This window comes from Podarcis cretensis (genome assembly GCF_951804945.1).
Source record: "Podarcis cretensis genome assembly, chromosome: 12".
Taxonomy (NCBI): Eukaryota; Metazoa; Chordata; class Lepidosauria; order Squamata; family Lacertidae; genus Podarcis; species Podarcis cretensis.
In genome coordinates, this window is record NC_137181.1 from 44,641,932 (window position 1) to 44,658,642 (window position 16,711).

Here is a 16,711-nt window from a genome sequence, read left to right on the forward strand (position 1 = left end):
TAAGATATGGAAAGATGGATGTGTTTTTAATTGTTTTAATATTTTTTTCTGTATTTTGTATTTTCTGTTTTTCTTTTTCTTTCTTTTTTATTCTTGTAACCTTTTGAAACACCAATAAATTATATATATATATATATATATATATATATATATATATATATATAAGAAAATGTCTATGAGGAGCATTGTTTTCTATTTCCAGTGAAGCAACAGTGCTTCAGGAACTGCCGGTGTCAACTAGTAGGCTGGCTTGTTGCAGCCTGATGATGTCTAAAGCCATTCTTGGCAGGAACCCTTCTTTATATATATATTAAAAAAAAACCTGTCTAGCTTAGGTGAAAATGTGGCAGCGACGTCTCTGAAGAGGCACCGAAGGGAGCCAACGAGGAAAATGGCATGTAAAACTTAAATAGGGGTTGTTCGGGCTCACACACAAAGGCCGTGGGACTGAAGCCATGCTGGGGAGTGAAAAAGAAGAAACCTGAGCTCCCGATATAAATAGAAGATACTGCTGTGGAGTCTGACTTGTTTATTACCTCGGGCCAGAAGAAAGAGCCTTGAAAGAACACACTGCTGTTGTGACGGTATAATTCGATTGAGGTATTGTCCTATAAAAATAACATTTCAGAGTCTGCCTGTCCATCACACAGGGGTAAGCTCATGAGATCCAGCTGTCTCTAATTACGATGGACAGCCCCTGTTTTCTGTTACCTTTTCTGGGTAAAATCACTGCCCCTACTGTGTCGCTCTCCCTCCCCCCCCTTAGCTTTTTGGCGATGCCTTGTTAACATTGTGTTGTCGTTCTGCAAGGTTCAGCTCCCTCTCCAAGATCTCTAGAAGTTAAATTACTGTGGGAGGGATGCTTGGGGGGGGGGAATGTGCATCTTGTCTGTAGCGCATCTGCATGGGAATGTGTGCGTGTGACCACCGGGACGCCATGCGGTGCGCAGGCTGCAATTTCACACACAGCGGCTGCCAAGGTTTATTCTGAAGTGCGATAGCCTGTCATTAGGCAATGATATTGTTCTAAGCGTATCTTTCAGCGTATAGCTTCCGGGAGCGTATAGCTTCCGGGTCATGTGGCCAGCATGACTAAGCCGCTTCAAACAAACCAGAGCAGCGCACAGAAACACCAATTACCTTCCTGCCAGAGTGGTACCTATTTATCTACTTGCACTTTGATGTGCTTTCAAACTGCTAGGTTGGCAGGAGCTGGGACCGAGCAACGGGAGCTCACCCTGTCACGGGGATTCGAACCGCCAGCCTTCTGATTGGCAAGTCCTAGGCTCTGTGGTTTAACCCACAGCGCCACCCGCATCCCTATTAGATTATTATTATTAGATAGGACGTCCCTATATTCATCCGAGAAATGTTGGGGAGTAGGACAGCTTTTCCTCTCTTACATGGGCATTGTTATGGTGGGCAAATGGGCTTCTTGTCAGGAATCTAACATATGAAGGCATGCCATGAATTGTACAGGGACCACAGCAGCCTTACCCAGCTTTGGAAGGGAGGACTCAAACATAAAGCATAACATAAAGATATTGCAAACTAAATTCTCTATGATAATTAATCAAGAGATTGAGTGGAAAATAAAAATGATGAAACAGAGAAACTTTGAATCAGCTAATAAGATAGGGAAATACTTGGCGTGGCAAATAAGAGAGAGGAGGAAACAAAATACGATTTGTAAGATAAAGGATGGAGATAGAATCGTAGAGCAACCAAAAGAAATAAAAAAGATATTCCAGAACTACTACAAGAATTTATATAAAAGAGGAAAGGAAACGGACGACGAAATAAATAACTTTCTCCAAAAACAACATCTACCACAAATCGCAAAGGAAGAAAAAGAGCTCTTAGACCAGACGATTACACAAGAAGAGATTAAAAAGGCCATAAAAAAGATGAAAATCGGGAAAGCACCGGGGCCGGATGGCCTACCAGCCAAATATTACAAAACATTAAATGAACAAATATCCCCAATATTGTGTGAAGTGATGAACAATATTTTAAAAGAGGGGAAAATCCCCAACTCCTGGAAGGAAGCATATATTACATTAATTCCTAAAAAAGATGTAGATGCTTTAGAAGTAAAGAACTACAGACCGATTTCGTTATTAAATAACGATTATAAGCTGTTCGCAGATGTGATGGCAGAAAGATTAAAAAAGGTCTTGAACAACAGAATTCACAAAGATCAAACGGGCTTCCTTCCAGGGAGACAACTGAGGGATAACGTAAGAAACGTAATAGACATTATTGAATACCTAGATACCAGAATAGATGTTCAGGGCGCCCTGGTATTCATAGATGCCGAAAAGGCATTCGATAATGTTTCATGGGACTTCCTGAAGAAAAGTCTGACAGCGATGGGGATGGGAGAAAGATTTAGAAAAGGTATAGAAGCTATTTACTACGAACAAAAGGCAAAACTTGTAATAAATAATACAACATCAGAATTTTTTGAGATACACAAAGGAACTAGACAAGGCTGTCCTTTATCTCCCCTACTATTTATAACAGTACTGGAAATATTTAATAAAAGACTGAGGGAAACAACAGAAGTTAAAGGAATTAAGGTAGGATTGAATGAATATAAAATCAAAGCCTTCGCCGATGATATTGTACTAACTCTTCAAGACCCAAAGCATAGTGTAAAAGAAGCTCTACAAAAATTTGAAGAATTTGGCACCGTATCAGGACTTAAGGTTAATAAGAATAAAACTAAGATGTTGGTCAAAAATCTAACCAAGGAAGAAACGGTAGAACTAGAGCAAAGGGTGGGAATAATGACGGTAAAAAAGGTAAAATACCTAGGGGTATGGATTACGGCTAAAAATATTAACCTATTTAAAGATAATTACGAGGTCACCTGGAAAAATATTAAGAGAGATTTGGAAATTTGGGACAGAATGAGACTATCCTTCTTAGGAAGGATAGCAGTTGTAAAAATGAATGTTCTACCCAGAATGTTGTTCCTATTTCAAACTATCCCGGTGCTCAAAGGTCTAAAGCAATGCCAAGAATGGCAGAGAACCTTGGCGAAATACATCTGGCAGGGAAAAAGACCACGAATTAAAATGAAAATATTAGTAGATAAAAAGGAAAGAGGGGGCTTTTCCCTACCAGATTTGAGTTTATACTATGAAGCGGCATGTTTATTGTGGCTAAAAGATTGGATAAGATTGGAAAATAGAGAATTATTAGATCTGGAGGGCTTCGATAATAGGTTCGGGTGGCACTCGTACCTGTGGTACGGAAAGGTGAAGGCACACAGGGGCTTCCTAAACCATATTTTTAGGGGTCCAATATTCCAGGTATGGGAGAGGAACAAAAATCTCTTGGAAAGGAAAACCCCTTGGTGGATCTCTCCAATAGAGGTGTTGACTATTAAGAAAACTAATATGGAAGAGAAGAATGCCACTTATGAAGAACTTATAACTAAATCGGAACACGGCTTGAAACTTAGACCTTATGAGGAGATAAAATCTCTTTTTACAAGTTGGTTACAATATTACCAGGTGAATGGTCTGCTAACTGAAGATAAAAAGAAATTAGGATTTGAAGATAAAAAATCTAGGTTTAATGTGGAGGTAATACAGGGAAAGAGTAAAGCACTGTCCAGGATATATGACATACTACTGGAGTGGTACACTAAAGATGAGGAGGTGAAGGAGGCAATGACAAAGTGGGCGATAGATGTGGGCTATAACATCGATTTTGAAAGGTGGTTAGAATTATGGAATAATAATATAAAGTTTACGGCGTGTATGGCATTGAGGGAAAATATGTGGAAGATGATATATAGGTGGTATCATACACCGGTGAAATTAGCTAAGATTTATAGGTTAAAGAACAAACGATGTTGGAAATGTGGGGAAGCAGAAGGCGATTTCTACCACATGTGGTGGCTATGTAACAAAGTGAAAAAATTTTGGGAACTAATATATAATGAACTTAAAAAAATTCTTAAATATACTTTTCCCAAAAAACCTGAAGCCTTTCTGCTAGGAATGCTGGGTAAAGAGATTAAAAAAGAAGATAAGAATATATTCCTCTACGCCACCACAGCCGCAAGAATCATGCTGGCACAAAACTGGAAAACGGAAATTATACCTAATATAAGTGACTGGCAAGTTAAAATGGTGGAATACGCCGAACTTGCTAGACTAACGGCTAGAATACGAGACCAAGATGAGCAAATATCTCATAAAAATTGGAGTAAATACTGGAAATATACTGAAAATAAATTGTAGATGACACTGGTGGGCTTCGATTAACTCTAACAGAGAATAACTAATATTTAAATTTAAGAGAAAATACGTGAATGTAGGATTATTTGATACTTACCAATAGGGTGGAGGGAAGTCCAGGACTAACTAAAGTCCAAAGGTTTTTTTGTTTTTTGTTTTTTCCTTTCTTTTTTTTTCTTCTTTTTTTTTCTTTCTTTCTTTTTTGTATATCTACATGTATGCTTGTATATCTACATGTATGCTTTTGTATATCTATATGTATGCTTGTAAGTTGGGTGATATGATGATCTGTATAGTGTATATTTGTATAGACATGTGTATTTTCAAAACTTGAATAAAAAGTACTTAAAAAAAAAATAAAAAAAAAAAAAAAGATATTGTTCTAAGCGTATCTTTCAGCAAAAGAATAAGCACCGTCATGGCTGGAGGCTCTTGCAAAGGAAATCAGGAAGCTGGCTTATACCAAGTGAAGCCGTTGGCTCAACTCGCTGAGTATTGTCCACACTGATTGGTAGCAGCTCCAGAGATTCAGACATTTAGCAATTCAATTTGTTCGTTCCAGGTTATTTCTGGGCTTCTGAATGTTTTCCTTTTTTTATTCATTAGTACAGTGGTACCTTGGGTTAAGTACTTAATCTGTTCCGTAGGTCCGTTCTTAACCTGAAACTGTTCTTAACCTGAAGCACCACTTTAGCTAATGGGGCCTCCTCCTGCTGCCGCGCCACCGGAGCACGATTTCTGTTCTCATCCTGAAGCAAAGTTCTTAACCCAAGGTAATATTTCTGGGTTAGTGGAGTCTGTAACCTGAAGCGTGTGTAACCCGAGGTACCACTGTACTTTCAACCAGAAGCTGTTTTTAGAATAATTGTGCAACAACAACAACAACAATTTATTTATACCCCGCCCATCTGGCTGAGTTTCCCCAGCCACACTCTGGGCGGCTCCCAATCAAATGTTAAAAACAGTACAGCATTAAATATTAAAAAGTTCCCTAAACAGGGCTGCCTTCACACACTCATGACTTCAACCCAGGAAGAATTAAATGCAGAAGAGAGAATTGGGGAAATGGGCCAAAGTACCTCTGCATTTTGCTGAAACTCCAAGAGATTACTTCCCCAGAGCTCAGATTCTCCACGTAGCCACATGCATGCATCCTTTTAATTAAGTTGCAGCTTTCTCCGCTATTAGACGATAACGTAATTTGTTGTGGAGATAATTTTGCCTTCTCAGCAAGGCATGAAGAGGAGCTGCTCCGTCCTCCAAATTCTCAAAATGGATTTTGCCTCATTGATTGCTTACTGCTTGAATCCCTTGTCAAGGTTATGGACTTTGTATCTGATGTAGAACGTGGGCTCAGCAAACAGGCCCACCTGGGATTATACAGGCCTGGAGGAGCAGAGGCAGAGATGCACAGATTTACAGCAATCCTGAAAGATATAAAAGAAACTGCTCACCCACATGCAATTCTGACGAAGGATGCATTAAAGAAAAGGGGTGGATGGAAAAGCAGCTATATGCTGTTTCCAATGTAGGGCTATGTTAAAGTCCTGAGATAACTAGCCTCATATAACTAACACGCTTAAGTCTAATTAATGCATGAAGGGGTTAAGACCATAGAGTAAACTGTCCGGTCAGGTTTAGCTCACCTTGGGAGGGACTAGGTAATCAAGCCTTCATAATCCCGCCTCTCTACCAGAGAATCTTGACACACGAGGAAGTCTGAGCTGGTTGGTGATGAAGGAAGAGATGTATGAGGGTGTTGCTTTCCTCTTCCACCCTTAATCAGGATTACAGGGGCTGAGGGCTTTGTAGACTCTATTCCTGGCTCTTTTTCAACATCTCATGAAATCTCAGCCTTAACCCCAGTTCTCACGAGACGTCAGGCAATCAGAGCGCAAAGCCTCACAAGTTGTGAGGCTCAACAACTTGCTGCCTATTCCCAATAGCCGAGACCTTCCAAGTGTCCCTGTTTTCCAGATTTACAAATTTACAGAAGCTATCCTGGTTTCCGATTAGATTGTGGAATGTCTTGCTTTTCCTTGGAACATCCCTATTTTCATCAGGGAAATGTTGGAGGTATGGAGTTATGTGGCCGCTGAGCCAAGGATAGAAGTAACTGTACAACCTTTAAAAGACATCAGACGGCAGCCCTGTATACAGATGTTTTTTACTGTTTAATGTTTTATTATGTTTTATATATGTTGGAAGCTGGCTAATAATAATAATAATAATAATAATAATAATAATAATAAAGGTAAAGGGACCCCTGACCATTAGGTCCAGTCATGACCGACTCTTGGGTTGCGGTGCTCATCTCGCTTTATTGGCCGAAGGAGCCGGCGTATAGCTTCCGGGTCATGTGGCCCACATGACTAAGCCGCTTCAAACAAACCAGAGCAGCGCACAGAAACACCAATTACCTTCCTGCCAGAGTGGTACCTATTTATCTACTTGCACTTTGATGTGCTTTCAAACTGCTAGGTTGGCAGGAGCTGGGACCGAGCAACGGGAGCTCACCCTGTCACGGGGATTCGAACCGCCAGCCTTCTGATTGGCAAGTCCTAGGCTCTGTGGTTTAACCCACAGCGCCACCCGCATCCCTATTAGATTATTATTATTAGATAGGACGTCCCTATATTCATCCGAGAAATGTTGGGGAGTAGGACAGCTTTTCCTCTCTTACATGGGCATTGTTATGGTGGGCAAATGGGCTTCTTGTCAGGAATCTAACATATGAAGGCATGCCATGAATTGTACAGGGACCACAGCAGCCTTACCCAGCTTTGGAAGGGAGGACTCAAACCAAGTGATTCAAGTTACAAGAAAGGAGATTCTGACTAAACATCAGGAAGAACTTTCTGACAGTAAGAGCTGTTGGACAGTGGAACGGACTCCCTCAGGAGGTGGTGGACTCTTCTTCCTTGGAGGTTTTTATGTATGATCCAGCTGAGATTCCTGCACTGGAAGGGACCTCAGGGTCCCTTCCAACTCTGCAATTCCATGATTCCATGATTCTATCTGTCAGGGAACTGCCATCGGAGCCAGAGGTGGAGGGAAGGCTCCAGAGCGATGTCGGAGAGGGTCCCAGCAGGGAGAGAGGCAGCCCATCTGCTGGGGAAGGAAATCAGCGTAACACCAGGGGTGAAGGGGGGGCAGATGGGGGAATCAGAGAAAAGGCTCCAGGACTCTTCACCGGAGACTAGTGGGGAGAGCATGGGTACTCCGCTGCCCACACCCTCCCTGCACAGAAGACTTCCGCGCAGGGAGAGTAGGAGGAGACTTGGCGTCAAAGAGCTTCTTTGCTGGAAGAAGTTTAAGAAACACCCACTGACTGATTCTGCCAGCGACTGAGACAGCCACGAAGTGAAGGGCTGTCCAGACAGAAAGGGTTCAACCAGGCAACTGAGCCAAGAGTGGCGGCAACTTACGCATGAGCAACCCCTAGAACCATTACACTATCCTACCACAGAGGCTTTGGGAAGTTCCCTCACTGTGAGAAGTGAAGCTACAGGGAACCAGGCAGAGGGCCTTCTCGGTAGAGGCACCTGCCCTGTGGAATGCCCTCACATCAGATGTCAAGGAGATAAAGAACTAAACAACTTTTAGAAGGTATGGGAGGGTATGGAGTTTTGCAACCCCTGAGCCAAGAAACTATACAACCTTCAGAAGACGTCTGAAGGCAGCGCTGTATTGGCAAGTTAAAATGTTTGATGTTATATTATGTTTTTTGTGTTGGAAACCACCCAGAGTGGCTGGGGCAACCCAGCCAGATGCGTGGGGTATAATAATACAGTGGTACCTGTAATCTGTTCCCGAAGACTGTCCGACTTCCGAAACGTTCGACAACTGAGGCACAATAGGCAGTCGGCAAAATCCAATGAAAAAATGGAGAAACGTGCCTCGGAAGCCATTCGACTTCCGAGGCGCGTTTGAAAATGGAAACATTTACTTCTGGGTTATCGGCGTTCGAAAGCCGAAATGTTCGACTTCTGAAGCATTCAACAACTGAGGTACCACTGCAACAACAACAACAACCACTACCACCTCATGCTCTCTCTGGGATATTAATGCATTGATTTCAGGTGAGATGGGAGTTCAGCTCTTAGCAGCTGGCCCTTCGTTTCTGCACTCTCCTACGATGTTGTTGTTGTTGTTGTTGTTGTTGTTTAGTCGTTTAGTTGTTTAGTCGTGTCTGACGTTTCATGACCCCATGGACCAGAGCACGCCAGGCACTCCTGTCTTCCACTGCCTCCCGCAGTTTGGTCAAACTCATGCTGGTAGCTTCAAGAACACTGTCCAACCATCTCGTCCTCTCTCGTCCCCTTCTCCTTGTGCCCTCCATCTTTCCCAACATCAGGGTCTTTGCCAGGGAGTCTTCTCTTCTCGTGAGGTGGCCAAAGTATTGGAGCCTCAGCTTCAGGATCTGTCTTTACAGTGAGCACTCAGGGCTGATTTCCTTCAGAATGGATAGGTTTGATCTTCTTGCATTTCTCTCAAGAGTCTCCTCCAGCACCATAATTCAAAAGCTTCAATTCTTCGGCGATCAGCCTTCTTTACGGTCCAGCTCTCACTTCCATACATCACTACTGGGAAAACCATAGCTTTAACTATACGGGCCTTTGTTGGCAAGGTGATGTCTCTGCTTTTAAAAATGCTGTCTACTCTCCTACTATAGTTCTCTTTTAAAAAAAAAACCAGCTAGGCTTGGGGGGAAAGCAGATACAGCTTTTCTGAGCGGTTTCTGTTCCTGGCATGAATAAGTAGATATACAAATGCCATTGGTCAGACAGACTGCCACCCCTTGATCATCTCAACATTTATGCCCCCAAGCTGCTGTGCTGTAGGGGGGAACAGAGGTCAGTCTGCAACATTCTGTAGGGTGAGCGCCATGAGTTTTGTTCCCAAATTCCAGCAAAAAATACAAGCCTTTGGGGCTGCGTTATTTATTTATTTTCCATAACATTTCTCCATCGGTTAGCACACAGCGAGGTTTGTAATGATGAACCCCTGAGTCACTCCCGACTGCGGAAGTTGCCAAGTATTTAAAAAGCTTTTTACTGGGTCCACCTCATTGTGAGTCAGAGAGGCTCCAACAACAACGGCGGCTGCTCGCTCCACAGCTGTCAGAGATCCCTCGCTCTTTGTTGCACTTCCCAGAAGTGCGAGGCTTTGATTTGTCTCTGTGAAAATGATCGCTTCCAATTGCATAATCCCTTAAGCTTTCGAGAGTGATTAAGCTGAAACGTTATTGAATTCCTCGGAAAGCTTGCGGATGTTCGTGCTGTCTTGTGCAAGTTTTGTCTCACATCAGCCAGTCGTAAGAGTTTTGTGAAATTGTTTTGACCTTTCTGTGTAAACTTCCAGAAATTTCTTCTGGCAGAAGGCGGATAATGAAGATCCATTCTCGTGGCTTAATTTGAGAAAGGGCTCTGAAGGGTTGTGCAAGAGCTCTGCAACTCTTTTCAGACACTGGGTGGAGTGAGAGTGAAGCTTACTCACTTGCAGTTTGTTGGATGTGTTAGTGAGCATTTCTGTCCTATTGCAGTCGTTAAGAGTCGTCAACAGGCTCATCACAGCTATCTGCCAATTACCCATTCCCACCACCCTTCTGAGTAATACCCCTCCCCACCTTCTCACTATATAGAAGGGTCTGGAAACTTCTGTTTCAGTGTATCTGAAGAAGTGTGCATGCACACGAAAGCTCATACCAAGAACTAACTTAGTTGGTCTTTAAGGTGCTACTGGAAGGAATTTTTTTTGTTTTGTTTTGACTATGGCAGACCAACACGGCTACCTATCTATTTCTGTCCTGTTATGGGAACAATACCCAATTTCGTGCTAGTGGACACAATAGAACCCCTTTCCTCCTCTTCCTCCAGCACCCTCCCTCATTCTGCTCCAGAAGGGCCTTCAACTCTTTGGAGCAGATTTCGGGGTGTGGGGGTGAGGCTGAGGAAAAAGCAGAAAGGATAAATGTCTGTTGTGTAAGCAGGATGTCCCAATTGGATGTCAGCTTTAGTCTCTAGTCATGTGTAACCAGTAGAGTTGTGCAAAACATGCCTTTCTATGTCTGTAGAGTTTCCTTCACTTTGCCTCACTAAACTCTCAGATATCACTGAAAGTTCTACAGAACCCCTTGCTTTTCAAAACAGCTTCCGCACATGGAGATTTCTTGGTGGTCCTGTTTTTGTTTTCTGTCACAATAAGTAAATAAATAGCAGATTATAGCACTGGGCCAGCAAATGCATTCTGTGCCAAGAGTAACAACTGCTGCATCAAGTCTCTAAAAATTGTTTGGAACATTGACCCATGTGATGTAATAACTGCGCCTTCTGTCATTGAAAGTCTACACAGCATTGATCCACAGTAGATTCCAATGTATAGTTAGCAGAGTAACAACTTAAACACGTTGCAGGATTCCCCCCCAAAAATAGATCAGAGGCAATTGTATTTCATCCAGCAGAGCTTTACTGCTACTGAAGGCAAATGAGTATAATGGTCACAAATCCAATACAGTCGTACCTCAGGTTAAGAACTTAATTTGTTCTGGAGGTCTGTTCTTAACCTGAAACTGTTCTTAACCTGAAGCACCATTTTAGTTAATGGGGCCTCCTGCTGCTGCTGTGCTGCCGCTGCACGATTTCTGTTCTCATCCTGAAGCAAAGTTCTTAACCCGAGGTAATATTTCTGGGTTAGCAGAGTCTGTAACCTGAAGCGTATGTAACCCGAGGTACCACTGTACATTCAGAATTGGCGCTGTCCATAAGAAATCCAGTAGCAGCAGATGTAATTTAAACTTACAATAACTTATAATAAATCTAAAACCTTAACACCAGTGCTTTTTTTTCTGGGGGGGGACGCATACCCCTAAACATTTTGTGAATCTAAGTTTGGCCTCATTGAGGGGCAGTATTTCAATATGAGTAGGAAAATGAGAGTAGCCTTAAATATTTTTTTAAAGAAAACAAGCACTGCTTAACACTAAGCACACTATGTACAGAACATCGGAACGAAAGAGAGACAGAAAGAGAGAGAGTGAAACCCAGGCTCCTTCTGGTCTCTTATTATGGTCAGCGTGACCTTGACAGAAAGAGATAACAGAACCAATTGAAACCAGCTGTACTCAGCTTCTCTGAAGGAGCAACCCAAGCATCATGAATCTTCTGCTTCTTGCACATAAAGAACCCTCCAGAACCCTCTTGAATTAAACAGAATAGGAAAGATCTCTACACATCAGGTCAATACTTTCTGTACTAAGAAATGAAAACTGACACCTTCTTTCCTTGGCTGTCCCCCAACTGGTCCCTCCCATCATTTCTCTGTGTCTAATCGGTTTGTGACACATATGCAGCATAATGGGGGGGGGCAGGGTCTGCCCCAGGTTCTATCATGGAGGGGGGTGTCAAAAATGAACAATTACTGCCCTACTAGGGCAGTTCATAAAAAACTTTTTTTAAAAAAATGCCTGCTCCAAAGGTCTTATCTTACTTCGCTATGGATTATATAGCTATATCTTAAATTTCATGCATATCAATTAATATCTTAGCCCTCCTCCAAGAAAATAACTGTTTACTTGGCCGTTTTCATATGTTGTGAAGGCTGAAATTTCAATTCAGTGGAGCCAAAACACAATCCATCCTGTAGATTTAAGTATCTGTCCACAGTCGCCTCCTTGTTATCCATAATCCACATTCCCATAATCCACATTCCCTTGTAAGTAAATATGAAATACAGTGGTACCTCTGGATACGAACGGGATCCATTCCGGAGCCCAGTTCGCATCTAGAAGCAAACGTAACTAGCGACGTCACGTCTGCGCACATACGAGTCGCTTTTCGCCGCTTCTGCACATGTGCATGACATCATTTTGAGCGGCGAAACCCGGAAGTAACATGCTCCATTACTTCCGGGTTGCTGCGGAGCGCAACTCGAATGCGCTCAACCTGAAGCGCATTCAACCCGAGGTATGACTGTAACATAAAACAATTTTTGCAGGCAAAAAGAAAAAAAAAAATCAATGTTGGGGGCGGGTGACAAGAAATTTTACGCACTGGGTACCACCTGACCTTCCTATGCCTCTGGGGGAGGGCAGAACAAGCCCCACACATTCCTACAGGCCCCTTTGTTTATTTGCCAGCTGACACCTGAAGGAGGGTTTCAGCCATGAAGCAAACAAGGTGACCTTGGACTGGCTGCTATCTCTCAGCCTTACCTACTTCACTAGATTACTGTGATAATAAAAGAAGCAGTATGCCACCCTAAGTGTCCTGGTGTGATTACAAAACAACAACAACAACCAAAACCTGCATTAAATAACACCACAATAAATTTGTTACCTGTCTTGAAGAGTCCCTGAGATTCTTAGGTTTGGTTTGGTTTTGTTTTTTATTCTACAGTGCCAACTACTCGTCCAGAAAGCTGCTGTGCTCAGATTACAAAGAGGATTGCTCCATCATTTTATGTACTAGAGCAAATGTTTAGGATTGTGATACCAATTGGGTCAATGTGTCCAGATAGATCTTATATATAGTTCATTTGGACATGACCTTCAATAGTCTATCACATATTCTACATTTTACAACACTGGAGGGACCAGCTGGAAAATGAGCTCCATTCTTAAATGCTATTACGTTTAATTTGCTTAGGTTGAGCAAAAACTGATTTTGCAAACATCCCCGGATAACTTTGACAAATTGTGTGCTATCTTTGGTGTATTTCGACTGATGACTCAATTTCCCTGCTTCCTCATTGTATTTCACAGCATGAGAGGAATGATCATCGTGTTCCCCGGTAAAGGTGACAAGAGCAGAGGAGTTTTAGAAAGGCCCATAATTCTCCACAAATAAAATGTGTTTAATATATCAGTTAATTCCTCCACAGCTGCACATTTTACACCCTGCAAGAACAGTTAGGGTAGGTTATGATGGTCGTATTCTATTTAACAAGTATATCAGTGTCTGCTGCCACTGCTATTTGCCATCTCAATAATATCAGTTTCCTAAAAGAGATTGTGCTTGCAGTCCTGTGTCTACTTCCTTGGGAACAAGCCAAATTGAACAACGGGGGTTATTTCTAGCTAACAGCATGGTCCTATATAAGATGAGAAGAGCCACTGCCAGACTCAAATTCAACTTCTCACAGTCATGTTTCATTTTTATCCTAAGGAGACAAAACAGTTCTGTAGCCAGAATGCATAGACTAGGGTAAACTATGCATATGAACGTATATATATTACAGAAAATGCACTACATTAGGGATGAGTTTGTAAAAAATGTTTACATTCAGGGAAAGGTGCATATGAGCACATGTACATGAAGAGAAGTTTGCACTAAATCACACATTTTCATGAGGCCTTTAAAAATAATAATAATCACAAACCGATGTGGGAATGTGGATAGATGAACTTAGACTTGGAAAAATGAGGAACGTGGAGGAACTGAAACTGAGAGATTTGCCCATCCTAATCACCACATAGGGACACGGGTGGCGCTGTGGGTTAAACCACAAAGCCTAGGACTTCCCGATCAGAAGGTCGGCGGTTCGAACACCCACAACAGGGTGAGCTCCCATTGCTCAGTCCCTGCTCCTGCCAACCTAGCAGTTCGAAAGCACGTCAAAGTGCAAGTAGATAAATAGGTACCGCTCCAACAGGAAGGTAAACAGCGCTTCGTGCGCTGCTCTGGTTCATCAGAAGCGGCTTAGTCATGCTGGCCACATGACCTGGAAGCTGTACGCCGGCTCCCTCGGCCAGTAAAGCGAGATGAGCGCCGCAACCCCAGAGTCATCCGTGACTGGACCTAATGGTCAGGGGTCCCTTTACCTTTACCTTTTACATCATACATTGTAGAAAGGATTATTGTGGCTTTAAAACAAAGAGCTGCTCTCCCCAGGAAAATTGGATTCCGGTATGTTTGAGCTAGATTCTTGCTGCTGGGATCCATACTGATATTTCCTTCAAGTCCGTCATTATTCAGTTTGAAAGTCTGATGCTCCTGAAGGGAGTCGAATTGTTAGTTTGAAGAGCAAGGAAGAAAAACACCCTTGCTACCACTATCTAATTATTTTCAAGTCAATGGCAGGGTTTGCACTACCCCAGCGGAGAATGGAAATGCAGTGTTAGAGAGACATGCCATAACAAACAAGAACCCCTTAATTTTGGCAGAAACTAGACTGCTTGTTAAGGAATGTTTCTTTTCCTACACTTTGAGGTAGATGCAAAACTTTTTGCAAGACCTTCAGAATGGTAAGAGAAAAAGGAAAGGTTAGAATGAGGTAAACTTCACAGGAAAAAAAATGCCCTGGTCTGTAGTCTGACACTGGAATTCTTTAAGAGAGGGAGATGCCCGCTGAGTTAAAGAAAGAAAGATTTTTTTCACCATATGAAGTTCCTTGTTCATTTGCGTCCATTTTTCAGAAGGGTAAGTTATTTGAAAAGGGAAACGGAATAAGCTGTCGTAACAAAGTCAGAGAGAAAAATAAACTGAACATAATAAAACAAGGACTTCAAAAAGCAGTAACCTGTAAAACAGGGGTGCTTAAGGAATTTGAACTTTGTGAATCCGAAGAGACGAGAGGCTGAAGTTGTGATTTTCTATCCACCTAACCTAGGAGGAAGCCCCCTTTGAGTCAGAGATTTTTGATTTAGGGATTTGCTTTTGAGGAGGCAGCTAGAGCATTGTGTTGTGTGTTTGATCGATGCATCTGCCTGCAACTGTGCCAAATCTGTAGCTTTGTTATTTTTAAGAAACAAAAGTAAATACTGAGAAATATGCAGAAGAAGAGAACCCGGTAATGTGATTTGGGTGGGTCGGTGGGTAGAGGACAGAGAGAATGGGAAAAAATGTAAAACAATATTCTCCCCTCCCACATATTCATTTTCAAACTGAGGGAAAGGACATTAATTTGTGAGCAAAATGTAATTCTTTGAGATAACTATGAAATTGAAATATATTTCCATTTTAATGCAACAAGACAGATTAATCAGTCACTGCAGAGATAAAGATACATTTTCCCTGTTTCATCTCACACATCGCTTATTCATCTGTTACCCAAAAGACAATAGCTTTACCCACCAAATATCTTACTCTTTGGCTATTCAGAAATTCTTTGGGGTGCCTTTTAAATCAGACTAATTGAGGCACAGGCCATCCAGCTGTGTCCATGCTAAATGTCTTAATTTGGTGTTATTGATGTGCATGGCATCTCTACCTGCAAAGTACTGAAGTGTTGAGATCACTAGCCTTAGTCTAGAAACATACTGAAATACGTGCTTTTAATATGAACCAAGTGTCATTGCCAAGACTTTAAGGGACTTGGCTACTTCCTGGATTTTCAGACTAACATCTAAAGTTTACATTTTGCTAGGGCTTAGACAAGAATTTGTTCTCAGCGCTAGCAGAGTCTGGCTTGGTCAATTCAAGGTCATGGGTAGCTAAGCTGTGAGTGCCTTTGAGCATATACACAGTGGGCAGATTCAGAAGTAACGCGAGTCCATTTATGAAAATGACGCTAGGACCCCGAGCTCTCAGGCTTGCAAGTTCCACAAGGAAAAGATAGCAAACTTTGCCTTCCATTTTTGATTAGCTACAGCATGCTAGGTCATCTGAACTCCCAAAATTGTGGTTAACTTAACAATGGTTTGTTGAAGCAAGCCAGCTTGAAATTACGGTTTAGAAATTGGCTCGTGTCAAGAAATCATAGTTGAGATTAATCACAGTTTAGGGTTTGGATAATGATAAACTGTGGTTAATCTAGAACAACACTCTTTGTGGCAGTGGTGGAAGAGGAAAGAGGAAGGAGTATTCAAGCCTGTGACTTATTTTTGTAATGCTAAGCCATAGTTTAGTGTTATGGGAAAAACCTCCCAGAGTTGTTTCTTTTACTACTGGGAGATCATATACCTACCACACATCTGCAGGTGGCGCTGTGGTCTAAACCTCTGAGCCTCTTGCGCTTGCTGATCGGAAGGTCAGCGGTTTGAATCCACGCGACGGGGTAAGCTCCCATTGCTCTGTCCCAGCTCCTGCCAACCTAGCAGTTCAAAAGCACACCAGTGCAAGTAGAGAAATAGGTACCGCTGTGGCAGGAAGGTAAACAGCGTTTCCGTGCCTCCCAACACCAAGCTGTGGCCCTTCCCAGTACCGGAGGAACCCTCTCTGGCACCCGGGGCAGGGCAGCCTGTAGGGACTGCACTTGTGTGGCATCCCATACGAACTGTGCATGTGCGACGACCATATGGAGTGCGCATGCGCAGCAGCCCATACGGTTGCCGTGCAAGAGGCAGCCTGTACGGACACCCGTATGGATGGCGCACGAGAGTGGCAGCCCATACGGATGCCGCGTCCCCTCGGCCGCTCTACAGCTGCGGGAAGGCAGGGGCCATCTTGTAAACCCTCCCCTTAGAGTGGCAAGCAGGGCGGCTCGCCCCCTCTGCTCCCCACTTTGTATGCCCCTGG

At 42.7% G+C, this 16,711-nt stretch overlaps 1 long non-coding RNA gene across 2 annotated transcripts in view; it reads right to left on the reverse strand.

Moving 5' to 3' along the window:
• LOC307199546 overlaps positions 1 to 16,711 on the reverse strand; it is a 164,202-nt gene that overhangs the window by 122,629 nt on the left and 24,862 nt on the right. Inside the window, exon 1 of one of the 2 annotated variants that reach the window (XR_013832033.1) lies at positions 537 to 1,038. The exons of the other annotated variant lie outside the window; for it this stretch is intronic. This is a non-coding gene — a long non-coding RNA (uncharacterized lncRNA). Of the gene's footprint in view, positions 1 to 536; positions 1,039 to 16,711 lie in introns of those variants that run through there. 2 annotated transcript variants of the gene reach the window in all.